At 39.5% G+C, this 19263-nt stretch overlaps 1 non-coding gene across 1 annotated transcript; it reads left to right on the plus strand.

Moving 5' to 3' along the window:
* Positions 1-6531: 6531 nt before the first annotated feature.
* On the plus strand, positions 6532-6638 carry LOC133827811 (small nucleolar RNA R71). The gene has a single exon (XR_009890462.1). It is a non-coding gene; the product is annotated as a small nucleolar RNA R71 (small nucleolar RNA).
* Positions 6639-19263: the final 12625 nt, after the last annotated feature.

Raw genomic sequence — 19263 nt, forward strand, 5'->3', positions numbered from 1 at the left:
CACTATAGCCCGAGAAATAGCCCCCATCGCCTTCCTAAAAATATCACTAGGATATTTCAACACCTCCCAAAACTCACACAGATCAGTAATCATGGAATCATGCCCCAACCCAGTAGTAGTGGTCAAGCGACATAAATCCCTCATGTTTTGGAGAATAACTCGCCCAATGTCAATGGAGAGCCCCGTCATAATCGCATACACCAGAAGACACCTATCAGTCCCCACTTCAAACAAGTGGGTGTTTGGCATAAGCCGTGCACTCACAAAAAGATTCCAAGATTTAGCTACGGCATTCATTTTGTATCTTCTTCAATGTTTCGGCTCCCCATTCTACATAACAAAGGAAGCACCAGGAATTCCTAAGGTCTCAACCACCTCCGTCCAATCAACCTCACTATGATATGCCAATTGATAATACCCATCCTCTTCTAGAGATAACTTAGGCACATTAAATAATGTATCAATATTATCAGTGGCGCATTCAAATGAAACGCCCCTAACAAACACCTTTCTATTTACAGCCCCAGGAAAAGTGGCGTAAAACTCATAAACCAAGGAGCAATTGGCTTTTGGCATCTTATCATCCACAAAAAATTGCCAACCTCGGCATAAAATTGCATTCCTAATAATATGATAAGTGTCATTAGGGTATAGTTCTTCTTTAATGTCCATCCCACACTCTTGAATAACTGGCCGCTGGGATTGCCTTTGATAAAGATCATGGGCATCCTTGTTAATGAAGCGCGCGGGATCATATTCTAAAATTGGTTGAGGTGCTAGCGGGTTTGGCTGGGTTTGAGGTGGTTGGGAACGAGATGAGGAAGGGCGGGTAGTATTCTTTGAAGATGCTGCCCTAGTGGGTTGTTTCCTTGGTCCATACCTTCACAATTTTTCAAAAATGGCATACAAAAATTTCTGCAGCAGTTCCCCTAAAACTCTAAAATTTCCTTACTAAACACTCCCAAAAAATTTCACCCAAAAACGCTCAATATACCAACAAACAATCAAAAAATCCAAGGCAATCTCTTAATATAAATGCAACTCAAGGAAAACTTCAAAAAGAAAAACTTACAAGCCTTGAAAGTTGAAAAATCTGCCACCCTTTAATCCTCCTTCAATTCCTCAATGAGCACCAATAGAATACAAATTAGGGCTAGGGGAAAAAATGGAAGAAATCAATAAGAAATATGAAGTAGAAATTAGAAAAGTAGATGAAGAGAATTTGAAATAGAAGAAAAGAGGGAAAATTTTTAGAGCTTTTTCTTAAAGAAATTTGAATTTGAATGAGAACATTTGAAAAATGAGAGACGATTTGAGAAAAAAAAACGAGTTTTAAGCCTTTTTCTTCAGTCTGACATAGGCGCGTCGCGATCGAGTCTATTCAAGTCATGGCCCCCCTCTAATTTCTTCAACAGATTCCTTTCCAGGCGCCGCGACTCAGATCTTCAAGTCGCGGCACGCCCCCATATTTAGAAACCCTTTGCTCTCTATTTCAGCCTAGGGTCACGACTCATAAGCCCAAGTCACGACCCATCCCTACTTTATATATCAAACAACTCTCTAACTTTGATAATGTCACGACTTGCTAGTTCAAGTCACGACTTGGCCCCTTCACTAATAAAAAAACACATTTTTCACGATTTTCACGATTTTTACAAAATTTAAACTGAAAAATAAATAAAATGGAAATAACTAAACTTTACAAATCAAAAATTAAATAAAATTGTCCACTAATTAAAATTAAAAACAAAAACTAAAATTAAATATAGGAATGCCTCTTATAGTGCTGTCGTTAACGTCATTTAGCCGAATGCTGAACACCCCATTTAAAGGGGTTCCAAAACCATCACTGATTTACACTTTTCGACCGGTCCTTCCAAATAATGCCTTAACCTCTGACCCTTTACTTTAAAATGTCATGTTTTCTCGCTATGAATTTGTACTGCTCCATAAGGTAACGATAACACAACTGTAAACGGTCTCGACCATCTAGACTTTAGTTTTCCTGGAAGCAGTTTCAATCTAGAATTAAATAACAGAACTTTATCTCCCAGTTGGAAATCCTTTCTGATTATTCGTTTATCATGAAAAGCCTTAGTTTTTCTATATAAATCTTTGCATTTTCATAAGCTTTGTGTCTAAATTCATCAAGCTCATTCAACTCTAGAAGCCTATTTTGCCTAGCCATAAATAAGTCCACATTTAACTTTTTCACTGCCTAATAAGCTCGATGCTCAATTTCGACTGGTAAATGGCAGTCCTTCCCAAACACCAACAGATATGGCGACATACCAATCGAAGTTTTAAAAGCTGTGTGATACGCCCACAGTGAATCATCAAGCTTTTTCGACCAATCTTTCCTTGATGTGTTTACGGTTTTCTCTAAAATACTTTTAATTTCTCGGTTTGACACCTCAGCTTGACCATTAGCTAATGGATGATAAAACATAGCTTTTCTATGATGAACTCCATAACGAGCACATAAAGATGTAAATGATTTATTACAAAAATGACTGCCTCTGTCACTAATAATAGCTCTTAGAGTACCAAACCAAGTAAAAATATTCTTATGAATAAATTTAAGTACCTCCTTAACATCACAAGTAGGAGTTGTTGCAGCTTCTACCCATTTAGAAACATAATCTACTGCCAGCAAAATGTAATTATTATAAGATGATGGGAAAGGTCCCATAAAATCTATGCCCCACACATCAAATAGCTCAACCTCCAAAATTCTAGTCATTGGCATTTGATCTCTTCTAGATATATTACTGGTCCTTTGGCAACAATCACAACTCTTAACAAAGGCATTAGCATCTTTAAATAACGTAGGCCAATAAAAACCACATTGCAAAACTTTTGCTACTATCCTTGTTCCTCCAAAGTGACCACCACAATGTAAAGTATGGCAATGAGTAAGTATGGAAGTCATTTCTTCTTCTGGGACACATCTTCTGATCACTTAGTCAGCACAATAACGAAAAAGAATGGGCTCATCCCAATAATAATGCTTCACTTTCGAATAGAACGTTTTTAGTTGCTGCCTTAACATGTCAGGAGGCACAACTTTAGCTACCAAATAGTTAACATAATCTGCAAACCATGGTATCTTCTCTTCACATTCAATTGAAAATAATTGTTCATCCGGAAAATTTTCATCAATTGACTCTTCTTTCGCACTTTGCTCTTCTTCTTTTTCCAATCTAGATAAATGATCAGAAACTAAATTTTATGTCCCCTTCTTATCATGAATTTCCATATCAAACTCTTGCAATAGTAAAATCCATCAAATCAGACGAGGTCCTTTTTAGTCATAAGATACTTAATAACTTAATGATCTGTGTAAAATATCACCTTATTACCAATTAAATATGGCCTAAACTTGTCAAATGAAAAGACTATTGCAAGTAATTCCTTCTCAGTAGTTGCAAAATTTAATTGAGCATCATTCAAGGTTAGACTAGCATAATAAATTGTTCGAAATGCCTTGTTAACTCGTTGTCCAAGAATCGCTCCTGCATAATCATTAACATCACACATTATTCAAAAGGAATTTCCCAATTTGGTGATACAACAATTGGAGCGGAGACTAATTTTTCCTTCAATGTATTAAATGCCTTTAAACACTCAGAATAAAAATTGAATACCACACCATTCATAAGGTAGATAAGGGCTTTGAAATTTTTGAAAAATCCTTTATAAACCTCCTATAAAATCCAACATGGCACAAGAAGCTTCGAACCCCTTTAACAGACATTGGAGGAGGTAAATTTTCTATTGTTGATATCTTGTCCCTATCTACTTCAATTCCATGGCGTGAAATTTTGTGGCTCAAGACTATTCCTTCTGTCACCATGAAGTGACATTTCTCCCAATTTAAAATTAAATTTGAGTCCTCACATCTTTACAAAACCCTTTCCAAATTAAGTAAACATCCATCAAAAGAGGGTCCAAAAACTGAAAAGGCATCCATAAAAATTTCAATACCTTTTTCCACCATGTCCGAAAAAATTGACACCATACATCTTTGAAAGGTAGCGAGAGCATTACATAACTCGAATGGCATCCTCCTAAAGGCAAATGTTCCATAAGGGCATGTGAAGGTAGTCTTTTCTTGATCCTCCGGTGCTATAGGAATTTGATGATATCCGGAATATCCATCCAAGAAACAGTAATAAGGATGGTCGGCCAATCTATTGAACATTTGATCGACAAAAGGTAAAGGATAATGGTCTTTCCTAGTGGCTTTATTTAGTTTATAGTAATCAATACAAATTCTCCACCCCGTCACCGTACGAGTTGGAATAAGTTCATTATTATTATTTTTGACCACCGTCATGCCACCTTTCTTTGAAACTACCCGGACAGGACTAAGCCAAGCATTGTCAGATATTGGGTAAATTACTTTAGCATCCAACCATTTAAGAATTTATTTCCTTACCACTTCTTTCATTGAAGGATTTAGCCTCCTTTGAGCGTCAATACTAGGCTTACTATCCTCTTCCATTAATATACGGTGCATTACTGTCGAAGGACTAATACCCTTTATATCTGCCAAAGTCCATCCAATTGCTAATTTGTGAGCCCTTAATACCCTCAGAAGCTTCTCTTCTTCAGTCCCAGATAAAGAAGATGACATAATAACTGGAAGAGTATCATTCTTACCCAAATAAGCATATTTAAGATGATCAGGTAAGGTTTCTAATTCAAGGGTTGGTGGCTTCTCAATGGATGGAAGAGGTCTCTCAGGCACTTTCCCTAATTCCTCATATTTCTTTTTATATAATTTACCTGATGAATTCAACCACATAACATACTCACCGGCTTCAGTACCAGCACACTCTTCAGTACTTTCTATCAAACTCAACTCCAATGGATCTTTAATAGACTCAACCCCTTTACTTAGTTCCTCCAATACACTAACACAAAAGCAACTGTCACTAGCTAAAGGATATTTCAAAGCTTTTAAAACATTAAAAACGACTTCATAACCTTGTACTCTAAGCCTTAATTCTCCTTTCTGAATGTCTATTAGCGCTTGCCCCATGGCTAAGAATGGTCGTCCTAATATAAAAGGCACATCCTCATCTTCCTCCATATCTAATACAATGAAATCCGCTGGAAAAATTAACTTATCTACCTTTACTAGAACGTCCTCTATAATACCTCGGGGATGTGTTAATGAACGATCAACCAATTGAAGAGTAATAGTAGTAGGTCTAGCTTCCCCCAAACCAAGTCTTTTAAATACAAACAGTGGCATTAAATTTATGCTTGCCCCTAAATCACATAAATCTCTCTCACAATGAAAGTTCCCAATGGTGGAAGACTATCCCGATCTCTTAACTTTTGAGGAATCTTCTTTTGAATAATTTCACTACACTCTTCAGTTAATGCAACGGTTTCATAATCCTCCATTTTTCTCTTATTAGGTAATATCTCCTCATAAACTTTACATAACTAGACATTTGTTCTAGAGCCTCTGCAAATGGGATGTTAATATGAAGTTTCTTAAATACTTCAAGGAATTTGGAGAATTTTTTCTCAAGATTAGCCTTTCGAAACCGTTGAGGATATAGAATTTTCGGTGTAGGCTCAGAGTATTTGGGTTTTTCTGTTTTTGGAAGGTCTTCGGTAACCTCCTCTTGAATTTGAATAGTAACTTGTTTTTTCTCTGTATTCTTCCCTTTTTCATCCACTATAGGTCCATCATACTTAGTCCCGCTCCTCAAAATAACAGCTTGACATTGTTCTTTAGGATTTACCTCTGTGGAACTAGGAAAATTCCCTTGCTGTCTATTAGAAAACATTTGTGCCAATTGACCTATTTGTGTCTCCAAACTCTTGATTGAAGACCTTGTCTCTGTCATAAATTGATTTAATTGGTTTGGCTTAATTGTTGGTGGGTTCATTTGAGGAGGCGGTGGATGAGATGGGCGTGGGTTTGGATCATAATATGGTCTAGCATGTAATCCATAAGTTGGTTGATGAGGGGGTTGTTCAGGTGGGTACTGTGGATATTGTGGTTGTAACCCTTGATTATTTTTCCAAGACAAATTAGGATGATTTTTCCAGGCAGGTCTATAGGAATTTGAGTAAGTGTTGGGTGCAGCTCTTGAAAAATTACCTATAACCTATGCCTGTTCCAAGGGCATATTGCTTACATCTGTTGAGCAACTAGCTATGCTCAGGCATTATTCATAAGAATGAGGTCCTCCATAAATCTCACAACTCATGACATTCTATACTTGCATTGCTTGCGCGACGAGATTAGTTTGATGCAGTTGTTTGGTTAGAGATGCTACTTGAGCAGTTAATAACACAATTGGATCAACTTATAATACTCCCGATACTTTCTTATTCTCTCGCTCAGTAGGCCAATTATAATTATTCATATCTATCTCTTCCAACAGTTCATACACTTCAATAGAGCTTTTTCTCATAAACACTCCTCCAGATGCTGCATCTATAATTGTCCTTGTATTTCCCTCCAAAACATTATAAAAAGTATGCACTAACAACCACTTATCTATTCCATGATGTGGGCATTTCCTTTGCAATTCCTTAAATCGTTCCCATGCATCATACAAAGACTCCCCATCCACTTGATGGAAGTTGTTAATCTCTCCTCTAATTCTAGCTAACTTTGCAGAAGGAAAATATTTACCAAGAAACTTCTTAGCCAAATCTTCCCAAGTAAGTATAGAGTTGGCTTGTAAAGAATTCAACCAACTCTTAACTCTGTCCCTTAGTGAAAATGGGAATAGTCTCAATCGTACAGCATTGTTACTCGCCCCATTCATTTTAAATTTCGCACATAACTCTAAAAAGTTTGTGACATGTAGATTTGGATCCTCATTTGGTAACCCTCCAAATTGCATACAGTTTTGCACCATCTGAATAATTGAGGGTTTTATCTCAAAATTATTAGCATCAACAATTGGAGGACGAATACTTGAATGTATCCCCATAACAGTAGGGAGTACATAATTCCTTAATGGTGGATCGGCTTCAGCTGCATTACCCATATTTTCATTATTGTTGACAACGTTATTTGTGTTCTCAGCCATGGTAAAGTCCAGCCTTTTCTTTATCTTTTGATTCTTTCTACACGTTCTCTCAATTTCAAAATCTATTGGTATGATTTCCTTTTGTCTACTTCCTTGTATATACCAACAATTCCTGAAACACAATATAGCCTTGATCAAAATCAATGTTAAAAAATAAAAATACCAAATTAGAACAAATAACAATTAACTATGATATCAGAAATTAAAGTCCCCGGCAACGATGCCAAAAACTTGATCATGAAAATATGTATATACGCAAGTGCACGCAATCGATTAAAGTAATATATGATAAGTAATGTATCGTTCCCTCGAAGACTACCTTCCAAGTACCACTAATTGTTCTTCAAATTTCTATTTGGCAACTAAGAATTTGATTTTTGAATTTAATTATAAATTTGAAAATAACTTTAAACAAAAACAACTAAATAAAAGAATTAAATCACTGTGAAAAATACCTAGGGTGTTAATTTCATCAACTTTTCATTATACTAATTTTATTAATCAATTCAAGATTTCTTTCTCCCTATTCTAATAGCAGGTTAACATAAATCGATTCCTATTCTTTTTCAAGATATAAGATCTCCACTTATATGCAGGTTTTCTACATCTCTGTGATAAACTTAAACATATAGAAGGCATTAACCATGGAAACCTAATTACTACACAAGCCATACAGGTACTTTTGTCCAATATGCAACCTATGTCTATATAATGATAGCATATTCAATTCTCATCTTTCGAATTTTGAATCCAAATCATTAAATCAAGCAATTAGTGATCAAGTATTTACTAGCATTAAACACACATTATATAGATTAGAATATAGATAAAAAATCAATAGAACATCATAATTCAATTAGATAGAAGTCCAAGTGACAACATTAAACCCTAGATAAAAATTGTTTAGTTCATATTAGTCATGACTAAATCAATAAAATAATAATTAAAGAACATAAGATTCATAAACTTAAAGAAGAAAGAAAAATATAAAACTGCAATATTACTAGCCTAAGAAACAAATTAGTCTCTAAAAACATAATTAATAACTGGCCTAATTAAACCCTAAATACAAATTTATAGTAAAAAATTAAAAGATTCTGTGTTTTTTCGTGTGTGGGCTGCAACTTGGCCTTCTCTGGGTCGCGACCCGTCTCTGTTTTGGGGCATTTCCTTCTCGTGTAAAGTCTTCAGGCACCGCGACTCAAGATTCTCAAGTCGCGGCCCGTGTCTGAGTTTCCCTCTTAACTGAGCCTTTGTTTCCCTCTTGAGTTGCGGCTTGTAAGCCCAAGTCACGACATTAATTCCTTCCAGTAAGCATATGCGCTTTTGACTTCGCCTTAAGTCGCGACTCATAAGCCCAAGTTGTGACTCTAACTCCATTTTTCCTCAGATTTCTTCTTTCAACTCATCTCTTCCTCAAAAATCATCCTTTAAGCATCCTTAGCATCATTTTTAATCCAATAGCCGCCAAGAGCCTCATTTTTCCACCATTTTCACGTCTTTTTGCATTTTTCTCATGATTCATCGCACCAACCTACAACAAAGACAAACAAAAGCGTAATCTTGCACACAACACACATAAAAACTCAAGATTTCCACAAAAACACCTTCTAAAATTACCATAAAATGAAGTTATCATCTCTGAGTAAATCGGGTTTAGGCAAAAAATACCTAGAAATACAATGCTAAAATAGGTATTTTAGGCAATATATTGCATATAACAATGTTTAGGAGGAGTATTTTGGTTTATTTACACTGATTTTGGGTCCAAAATCGAAGTGGAATTTCGATTATGGTATTTAAAAAAAGCTGAGTATTTTCCGCCTAGTTTTGAAGTTGAAAAGTTTTTCTGAAAAAACTTTTCAGTTTCACTTTTTAATCTGTTTTTTCCAACCTGCTTGTAGGGTTTTTGTGTTTTTACCAGGATGTTGCTGGTCGGATAAAACCTTAACTTTTATCCATGAGCAGCGTTATCTTTTCCTTTCTTTCCTTTTGTTCTTCTTTCTCTATTGCTCGTAGATTCTCACTTCCCCTTATTCTTCTTAGATATTCATACGCAATCCCTGGGGAGGTGAGGGGCCAATAGATGAAGAACTTCCAAATCTGTTGTTTGAAGACGTCGATCCACCTACTTTACCCATTCCAACAAATAAAACACCACCAACACCATCAACCAGTTATCCTGCTTCAAACCCTTCCATGGTGCAAGTAAAACATGTTGCTCAGAGGAGGAAGAAAATTCCTGACCCTCACATCAGTCAACATGCGGCCAATGCTAAAGGACCATCCATTACTAACCGACCTTTTCTTCTTTACCACACCCTTGTAAAGAAGTCACAAAAAAGGATATACCATGGTACGTTGCCCCTCCTAGCATTATATCGAGTAGGATGGTGGCCAAATATCCCAAGAAGTATGGCCTCCCTGGGATTACACTTTTCAAGCCAATCCCTGACCAGAGGGCAAACATGCCCGAAGGTGCTTACAGTGCCTAGTCGAGGTATCACATCGAGGCAGGGGCTACTCTACCTCTGCACAATTACTTTTGAGGAGTGGCGAACTATTTCGACATCTCTCCATTCCAAATCACGCCAAATGGGTATAGAGTGTTATCAGTACTCTACATTCTTTACCACCACAAAAAATGGCATGTACCCACTCCTCATGAAATCAACTATCTTTTTTATTTAAAGTCCAACCCCAACTAGAACAACACGGGGCTCTTCCACTTCTGCACACCTTCCTGGCCGACATCACCAACAAGTCCAACGTGGGTAAATACTTCCAAGAGTATTTTCTCACGACTGATCTTGTAGCGGACAACCTGTCCTTCACTTGGGGAGGTATTTTTCCTTCTTGAATTTGTTTAAACTTCTGGTCGTTTATTTCCTTTCTGTTCTTAATTTACTATGTCGAATATAGGCCCATGGTTTCGACCAGAGCCTACCCAGAGTATGGTAAAGAGGATCGTTGCCCTATCCAGCATGACCTCCATAGAAAAGAGTGTCAAGGAGCTGGTTACTTAAAATAATTTAAGGTTAGTCAGCATTTTGGAGCCCCATCAAGAGGTGAAGGAAGCGCCACAAGAGAAGGTGCTGAGGAGGCCTCCCAACCCCAAGACGTTTCCCAACCACCTAGGTACCATAAGAGAGCCAGTATCCTCTCCTCGACCAAACATCCTTCCTTCCCACGGGAAGGGAAAACAGAAACTACCAGACCATCCTGGTCAAAGATACGACTCATCCGAGGACGAGAATGGTATGGATCATTCAACTCTCTTAAATATGTTGCCCATTCCTATTAGCATGTTCGACAGGAATGGCAACTTTATCTTTCCATCTAGTAGCTTTAACCCAGATTTTGTTTAGGAGGACAATGTTTGTAGCAGTAATAACTTAGATAAAGTAGAGACTAGTAGCTTTAGTTCGGGTATAATACTTAGAATTTTCTCTTGTCGATCTCTATAAACCCTTGTGGATACTTTAACTAACTTTGTTTGTCTCTTTCTCAGACATGCAGGAGAACAATACCTTCGCTATCTACGCCTCGGGAGGCAAGACCACCGGCTCGAAGAAGTCAAGCAGGAGAGAAGCTGGTGGCACCAGCGGGACACCCCGAGCAAGAAGCCTCGACCAACCAACACTCCTCTTCCCACCAAGTCAACTACGCCTCCTTATTCCTCTCAACCCGAGTCCTCCACCGAGCAGGTAGTAGATCCTGGGGTGAGAGAAATGCATTCCAACGCCTTCTACTACACCATCGACAAGCTACAGAAAGTGGCCAAACATCGACTCAGCAAAGAAGCCTTTTCTACTCTTTCTTCGTTAAAAACTGACATGTAACATCCTCCTAATCCAGGTTCGTTACACTATGTACTTTAAATAGTAACAGACTTGCTAATCAAGTCATTTGGTTATAAACGTGTAACTAAGGTTAACGTCAAGGGTTAGGGTTAAAAATTTTTGTCAAAGGAATTGTTTGACAATTCATTTAAAAAGTTTCATTCATACATGGGATCCCAAAATATTACAAATAACTATTTAAAGGGTGTATGTACATCAAAAGTTACAACCGGCCGACCTAAGCGACAAAATAAGAGATACAGCCCTAGTTCCTCTGAGATATCCTCAGTCGTGGTGAACGAGCAGCCGCATATGTACACGCTACCACCAAAGCTCTCCAACTCATGGTTGGTCAAGCTTTCCTTTTCCCTTACCTACACCACATAGAACCCATGAGCCAAGGCTTGGCAAGAAAACTTAAACATGTGCATGAATAGAAAATACAAATTTCCAAATACTTATCTAGCATGCCCAACAGTAATAATCTACTCATGCAAGCATATAATTACAAATAAATGGTTATTGGACCATTCTGGGGCCATTGCCTTGAGTAGTTGACCATAGAGTCAACCCCGTGGCCCTATGCCCTAGCTATGTGACCATAGAGTCACCTGGGGCCCTCGCCCTTAGCTCTGAGTAACAAGCCATAAAGCTAGCCAAACGCTTTGTTTTCCAACGACCATAGGGTCAGCCAACGTAACAGTATATTGTTCATTTGGGCCTAAGCCTTCCAACCAGCGTGCAGTGCACTATTGTTGTCCTTGACTAATAAGTCAAGCCCTGAACCAGGTACTCAGATACAGATATGCATACTTCAAAAAATACAATTATGCATACATATTAATCATATAACACCATAAATTAAAGGCAAACATAGTAATAACCATGTTCCCTAACAAGGTCGAGCCCCGGCTACACAAACCATGCGAACAATCATATAACACTTAGCCAAGAACGAAATATTCAAGTGTGTTTAATCAACAAGCGAAACCATAACTCAAACACGTACATTCTCAGGGGCCCGAGCCCTATTCATAATTATAATCAACAATCGGGTCAAACCCTAATCACATATATCACGTATTGGGTGCAGTTTTCTTACCTTATGTCTGAGTATAGCATAAAATAAGGACGACCCTCAAGCACGATCTCGGTTTCGAGCCCCTAGCGATAACCTAGTCACAACCATAATATAGGATCCCATCATTAACGAGCAATAAAGGCTTCTAGACCGAGTCCTAGCCTCCGAGACCTCAAATTCTATTAAACCGGGTAGTAGAATCAATCCCGGGCCCTTAGGTTTAAATTCCCGTCACTCAAAACCTACGGCGGCCAAAACAGACCAAGCAGGCTCTTACTTGCCCCTAAGGGCTGCGATGCGCCTCCTAGGTCAGAGGCTCCCTTCTACTTGGAACCTGGACAAAAGCTGCGACCTGGCCTAGACAGAAGCCTCCCAAAGGCCCTGGGTTCAGTTAGGTCGCGACGCCCCAAAAACAAGGTCGCGATCTAATCCTTCGAACCCAAAATTCTTTGCTCTTTTCTTTACTCAAACTCAATCAAAACCACCCGAAATCCATCCTAGAACCATAATTCAATCCCCAAAACTGATTCAGCATAATACCAGCAACAAAACCCCAGGTCAACACACTCAAAACTCTACCCAAAACTCAAATTCACAACCTTGAGACTCAAAGATCAAGAACAGCCAAACTTAAACAATGATTCAATGAAAATCAAGGCCTAAAGCTTACCTTAACTGGCAAAAAAATTGCCCCCTAGCTGTAGCTAATCCAAACCCAAGTTTAGGCCTTTAATTCCCAAGCTTTCAGCCCAAAGATCTCTTGGTTTCCTCAAGCAATTCACTTAGAAAAATGAAAAAGAATGAGGGAGAGAGAGAGAGAGAGAGAGAAAGTCGGTTGAGTGAGCTGCTACAAGTGTTTGTGTTTTTCTTGTTTTCTTAAGGGTTAAGTAATCTTACGCTAATCCCGAGGCTCGGGGTACCAAAAACGTCCCCGAGGGCAAAATGGTCATAATCCCAGGTATTCCCTCCTAATCTCACCAACTCCAAATATATCCTCGAATGCTTATTCCCGTTACCCGATAATGTATTAATTACCCACAATATCCCTTGCATCGCCCTGAGTCAGGTATTGGGTCCCGTTGTGACTTTCCCGCTAACTTGCTCCCTAGGATCGTCTCGTGCCGAGTAACCCAGATAAACCCACATAATAATGTGTCTCTCACATATATGCACATATATACAATTATGCCCATAATAGGCCAAATTACAAAAATTGCCCTTCTAATAAGAAACAGGCTCACATGCATATCTAATACTCCTAAACATGCATATCTAATAATATTATCATATAACTCACATAATCACATAATTACACACAAATATAACTCATATAAGCATATAATTCCATATATTGCCATCCTGGCCCCCTAATCAAGGTTCTAAGCCTTATTAGGTAATTTCAGACGTTACAATTATCCCCTCCTTACAGAAATTTCGTCCTCAAAATTTTACTTGAATAGCTTGGGATACTGAGTCTGCATATCTGCCTCCAGCTCCCAGGTCGCTTCCTTGATCTTGCTGTTCCTCCATAATACCTTAACTAAAGGTAAAGTCTTGTTCCTCAGGACCTTGTCCTTCCTGTCTAAAATATGAACGGGCTGCTCCTCATAAGACAAATCTGTCTCTAGTTTCAGATCCTCATAACTCAATACATGAGTTCCATTTGACACATACTTCCTCAGCATGGAAATATGAAATACATCGAGCACACTAGACAGTGCAGGGATAAGGCTAACCTATAGGCCACCTGGCCGATCCTCTCCAAGATCTCAAATGGTCCCACAAACCTAGGGCTCAACTTGCCCTTCTTCCCAAATCATTTTACCCCTCTCAGTGGTGAAACCCGAAGGAAGACATAGTCTCCCACTTAGAACTCCACGTTCCTCCGCTTGGGGTCTGAATTACTCTTCTGTTTGCTCTGAGACGCGATCATCCAAGCTCTAATCTTCTAAATAGCCTCATTGGTCCCCTGAACCACCTCAGGGCCCAAATATTTCCTCTCATCCATCTCATCCCAGTGAATGGGTGATCTGCACTTCCTACCATACAACATCTCATAAGGTGCCACTCCAATATTCGAAGGGTAGCTATTATTATAGGAAAACTCTATCAGAGGAAAATATTTACTCCAGGACCCTTCAAAGTTCAATACACATGCTCTTAGAATGTCCTCCAATATCTGGATAGACCTCTCAGACCGACCATCGATCCGAGGATGATAAGTTGTATTGAACTTCAGCTGTGTACCCATCACCCTCTGTAAACTTCCCCAAAACTTGGAAGTAAGGATAGGGTCCCTATCAGACACAATATACCTCGGAGTCCCATGAAGGCAAACTATTTCTCTCACATAGAGATCTGCATACTGATCAACCAAGTAATTCGTCCTTACTGGTAAAAAGTGAGCTGATTTCGTATACAGATCCATGACGACCCAATTTGAATCATGTTGGCCCACTGTCCTGGGCAATCCTACCAAGAAATCCATCATGATGTCCTCCCACTTCCATTCTGGGATATACAAAGGCTGCAATAGCCCTGCTGGCCTCTGATGCTCTGCCTTGACTTGCTGACAGGTCAGGCACCTTGTCATGTACTCAATCACATCCCTCTTCATGCTAAGCCACCAATATAGAACTTTCAGATCCTGGTACATCTTCGTGGCGCTCGAATGCAGAGAATAAGGGGTAGTATGAGATTCATCCAGAATCTCTCGTCTGATCTCAGTGTCCATCAGAACGCAGATCTAATCCTTATATCTCAAGAACCCTATGCTTGACACTGTATAGTCCTTAGCTACTCTAGCTAGGATGTCCCCTCTAATCTGTCCCAACTGTGGGTCATCCAAATTCTTTTCCTTAATTCTCTCCAAGATAGAAGATTGTAGGGTGATGTTGGCTAACTGGCCCACCACTAACTGAATTCCTGCTCTAGTCATATCGCCAGCCAACTTCCTAGATATCTGCCTGACACTATACAACTGTTCCGGACCCTTCCGGCTTAAGGCATCTGCTACCACGTTGGCTTTCCCAGGGTGATAGAGGATCTTACAATTATAATCCTTTACCAGCTCTAACCAACATCTTTGCCTCATGTTCACATCCTTCTGGGTGAAGAAGTATTTTAAACTATTGTGGTCAGTGTATATTTCACACTTCTCACCATATAAGTAGTGTTGCCACACCTTCAGTGCAAAAACCACTGCTGCAAGTTCTAAATCATGTGTGGGGTACCTCTGCTCATACTCCTTCAGCTGACGTGTGCATAGGCAATCACATTCCCTATCTGCATAAGGACACAACCTAGGCCCTACCTTGAGGCATCACAATAAACCACAAGCTTGTCCTGATCTGTAGGAAGACTCAGAACCAGAGCGGTGACCAAACTGTAATGCCCCAAATTTCCTAATAAGGTTTAGGACCTTGATTAGGAGGCTGGGAGGGCCATAATTGATTTATTGTGTTATTAAATGATAATATGGATGTTTAGGTGTATTAAATATGCATGTGAACTCATTTTTGAGTAATTGGGTGATTTTCATATTTTGGCCATTTCGGGCATATTTGGCATATATGTTATATGTGTGTGGTGTTTTATTATTGTTTGGTTATGCTAGGGTTACTCAGCACAAGACGGTCCTAGGAGGTAAACTAGTGGGAAAGTCACAACGGGATTTATTCTTGACTCGGAGTGAGTCAAGGGGTATTTAGAGCATTACCGGGTTATCGGGTAATGGGAATGAATATTTGGTGATAAATTGGGAGTTAGTAAGATCAGGGGGAAATTCTGGAGGTTTTGACTATTTTGTCCCCAGGGGTTTTTGGGACCCCGAGTGTTAGGATGTGGTTGAGGCTACTTAAGCTTGAAGTAACCTTTTAAAAGAATAAAAGAGCGTTATGTACGTTCTCTCTCCCTCACAGTTTCCTTTTCGTCTCCCAGTTGTGTTTTCGAAGGTAACTTGATTTCTAGGACTCGGATTCAAGCGAGGATCGAGGCATAGCGATCCTAGGAAAGATTAGAAGTTTATTAGCTAGAGGATTTAGTTGGAAACAACTCAATCGGAGGTAATTCAAGTTTTAAGTTCTAAGTTTTTAAAGTTTTTAAGCTTGAATTGGACTTTGTGTTTTGATGAGTTTTTGGTTGAATTGAGACTTGGGTTTTATGGGTTTTGGATCATGGAGATGTTTGGGAACTTTGATTTTTGAGTTTGGAGATGTTTGGATATGTTTTTGGCAGGTTTTAAAAGGTTGAAAATGGGGGAAAATGGCTGGTTCGAGGTAGGGTCGCGGCCCTGTTCTTGGGCGTCGCGGCCCAGGCTTGAAGTTGCAGGTGGAGGTTCTGTTTTGCCTAAGGGCCGCGGCACTTGCCGGGAGGGCCGTGGTGCTTGGTGCCATTTTTGGCCAAATTGATGTTTTGAGCCTGGGAACTTAACTCTAAGGGCCTGGGATCGATCCTACTACTTAGTTGAGTGGGATTTGTTGTCCCGGAGACTTGGGTTGGGCTTGGAAGTATTTTTTTACTCATTTTGATGAGGTTTTATATTATGGTTATGACTAGGTTATCACTAGGGGCTTGGAATCAAGATCGTGCTTGTGGCTTATTTATTAGTAACCCGTGCTTGGACCAAAGGTAAGAAAACTGCACCCCATATGTGACATGAATGGTTATTCTTGATGCATGTTGGATGTTTAAATGTAAACATTGATAGCATATTGAATGCTTAGCAATCTTGCTCATTTGCGTATGGTTATTATTGAGGCATGCTAGATTATTAAGTGTGATGCATGTGATGCACAAGAAACATGTGATTAGGGCATGCCATGCATATTGACTATGAGATTGATCAGAGCTTGAGTCTCTGTGTTTGTGCATGATCATAATTGTGCTAGCAACTGTTAAGTAAGCATGTTGAATGCCCTACGTTTGAATATTCGACATATGACATATGTTTGGTAGCATTGCTTACTTGTGTGTGGTACTGACTCATTAGTCAGAATTGGCAAAGGTGTCAGTATCAACTGTGAAGCTGTGACTCATTAGTCAGGTTCGGCAGTGGTACTGGGCATTGGTCACACAGTGCTGACTCATAAGTCAGGACGGCCTTAGCGTGTTCAACGCAAGCCAATAAAGATTAGATCTAATCGATATCTACATTGGATGACTCAAAGAGCATTAATGCCGGACCGACCTCAAGTTCGATGAAAATTAAAAGCGCTTGTGTGACTTACCCATCAGTCACTCATCTGTTAAAGCTGGTGACTTGCCCAACAGTCACTCATCTATTTAAGTTAGTGACTACCCATCAGCCACTCATCTGATTAGAGCCATTGCAGGAAAGCCCAAGTAACGGTTTTGTTACACGGCTATGGGCACCGAGTCCCATAGTGACTTGCTTGTCAGTCACTCAGTATGGTTAACAGAACCTCAAAGTGATATTCACTCATCTGTTCAGAGCTATAAGTTCTGTATGATCACTTTGATCATCATATGCATGGCTTTGGGTGTTGAGCCCCGTAGTGACTTGCTTGTTGGTCACTCAGTATGGTTTACCAGAACCTCAAGTGTCGAAACACTCATCTGACTAGGATTGACTTGATAGTCATCCAATCAGAAGGGTAGGATTTCCTATCCTGGATACCCTAGCATTGTTTGAATTCATTTCCATGCTTGAATAAAGTTATGTTTGCGAGGCATGCCAGATATGATTTGATATCATGATATGACTGTTCATGAGCATATTGAGTTTTCTTGCTGGGCTTCGACTCACAGGTGCTATGTGGTGCAGGTAAAGGCAAAAGAAAGCTGGACCATCCTTGAGTTGGAGAGCTTAGGTGACGATGTGTACATATGCAGCTGCTCGACCGCCACGGCCGAGGTTTGAAGGAAAGGAACTAGGGCTAAACCCTGTTTTGCCGCTTAGATCGGCTGGTTGTAAATTTTTTCTTGTAATAGACCTTTAAATTATATTTTTGGGATCCCAATGTATACAGTAAACGTTCTAGTGAAATGCTATATCTTAACTAAAAATTTTAATCCATAAACCGCTAATCATACTTAGTTACACGTTTATGTCCAAATGACTCGATTAGCGAGTTTAGCACTGTTTGTAATGTGCACCGTAACGGTCCCTGGAGTTGGGGCGTTACACAAACTCTTCTTCAGCTTCTAGAAATGGTCTTCACACTTGTCTGACCATATGAACCTCTGATTCTTGCATGTCAACTTTGTCAATGGTGATGCAATCTTGGGAAACCCCTCCACAAAGCTTCTGTAATAACCTGACAATCCCAAGAAACTTCTTATCTATGAAGCATTCTTCGGTCTTGGACAATCTCTGACCGCTTCAATCTTTGCTGGATCCACCATAATTCCTTCCTTACTGACTATATGACTTAAGAAAGTCACCTGTGGAAACCAAAACTTGCATTTCTTGAATTTTGCATACAACATGTGTTCTCTCAATCTCTGTAGTACCAATTTGAGGTGTTGCTCGTGTTTTGTTTCTGACTGAGAGTATATTAATATATCATCGATAAAGACGATCACAAACCAATCTAGGTAATCTTTGAACACCCTATTCATCAGATCCATAAATGATGATGTGGCATTAGTCAGTCCAAATGACATCACCAAAAACTCGTAATGCCCATACCTGGTGTGAAAAGTTGTCTTTGGTATATCCTCCTCCCTGATCCTCAGCTGTTGATAACCAGATCGAAGATCTATCTTGGAGAACATTGTCCTACCCTACAACTGATTAAACATATCATCAATCCTTGGCAAGGATACACATCCTCAGAGAACCATCTTTCTTCTTCACGAAGAAAAGTGGTGCGCCCCATGGTGAGAAACTGGGCCTGATAAAACCCAAGTCTAGTAACTTCTGTAGTTGAACCTTTAGTTCCTTCAGCTCAGCTGGAGCCATCCTATAAGGTGCCCTAGACACTGGCTTTTTCCCTGATGCCACTTCAATCACAAACTCTATCTCCCTGTGTGGAGGTAACCCTAGCAGATCCTCTGGAAATACATCCAGAAACTCGTAGACTAATCTGATTTGTCCTGGTCCCACTGGCACAACCTAAGTGGTATCCACCACACTAGCTAAGAACCCTATGCATCCCCCCTGTAATAGGTCTCTAGCTCTAAGTACAGATTTCATAGGTATATGGGGTCCATGCACAGTGCCAACGAATACAAAGGGGTCCTCACCCTCAGGCTCAAAGGCTACCATCTTCTTCTTGCAATTTATCGTTGCCCCATACTTTTCTAG

Source organism: Humulus lupulus, chromosome 3 (genome assembly GCF_963169125.1).
Source record: "Humulus lupulus chromosome 3, drHumLupu1.1, whole genome shotgun sequence".
NCBI classification, from domain to species: Eukaryota; Viridiplantae; Streptophyta; class Magnoliopsida; order Rosales; family Cannabaceae; genus Humulus; species Humulus lupulus.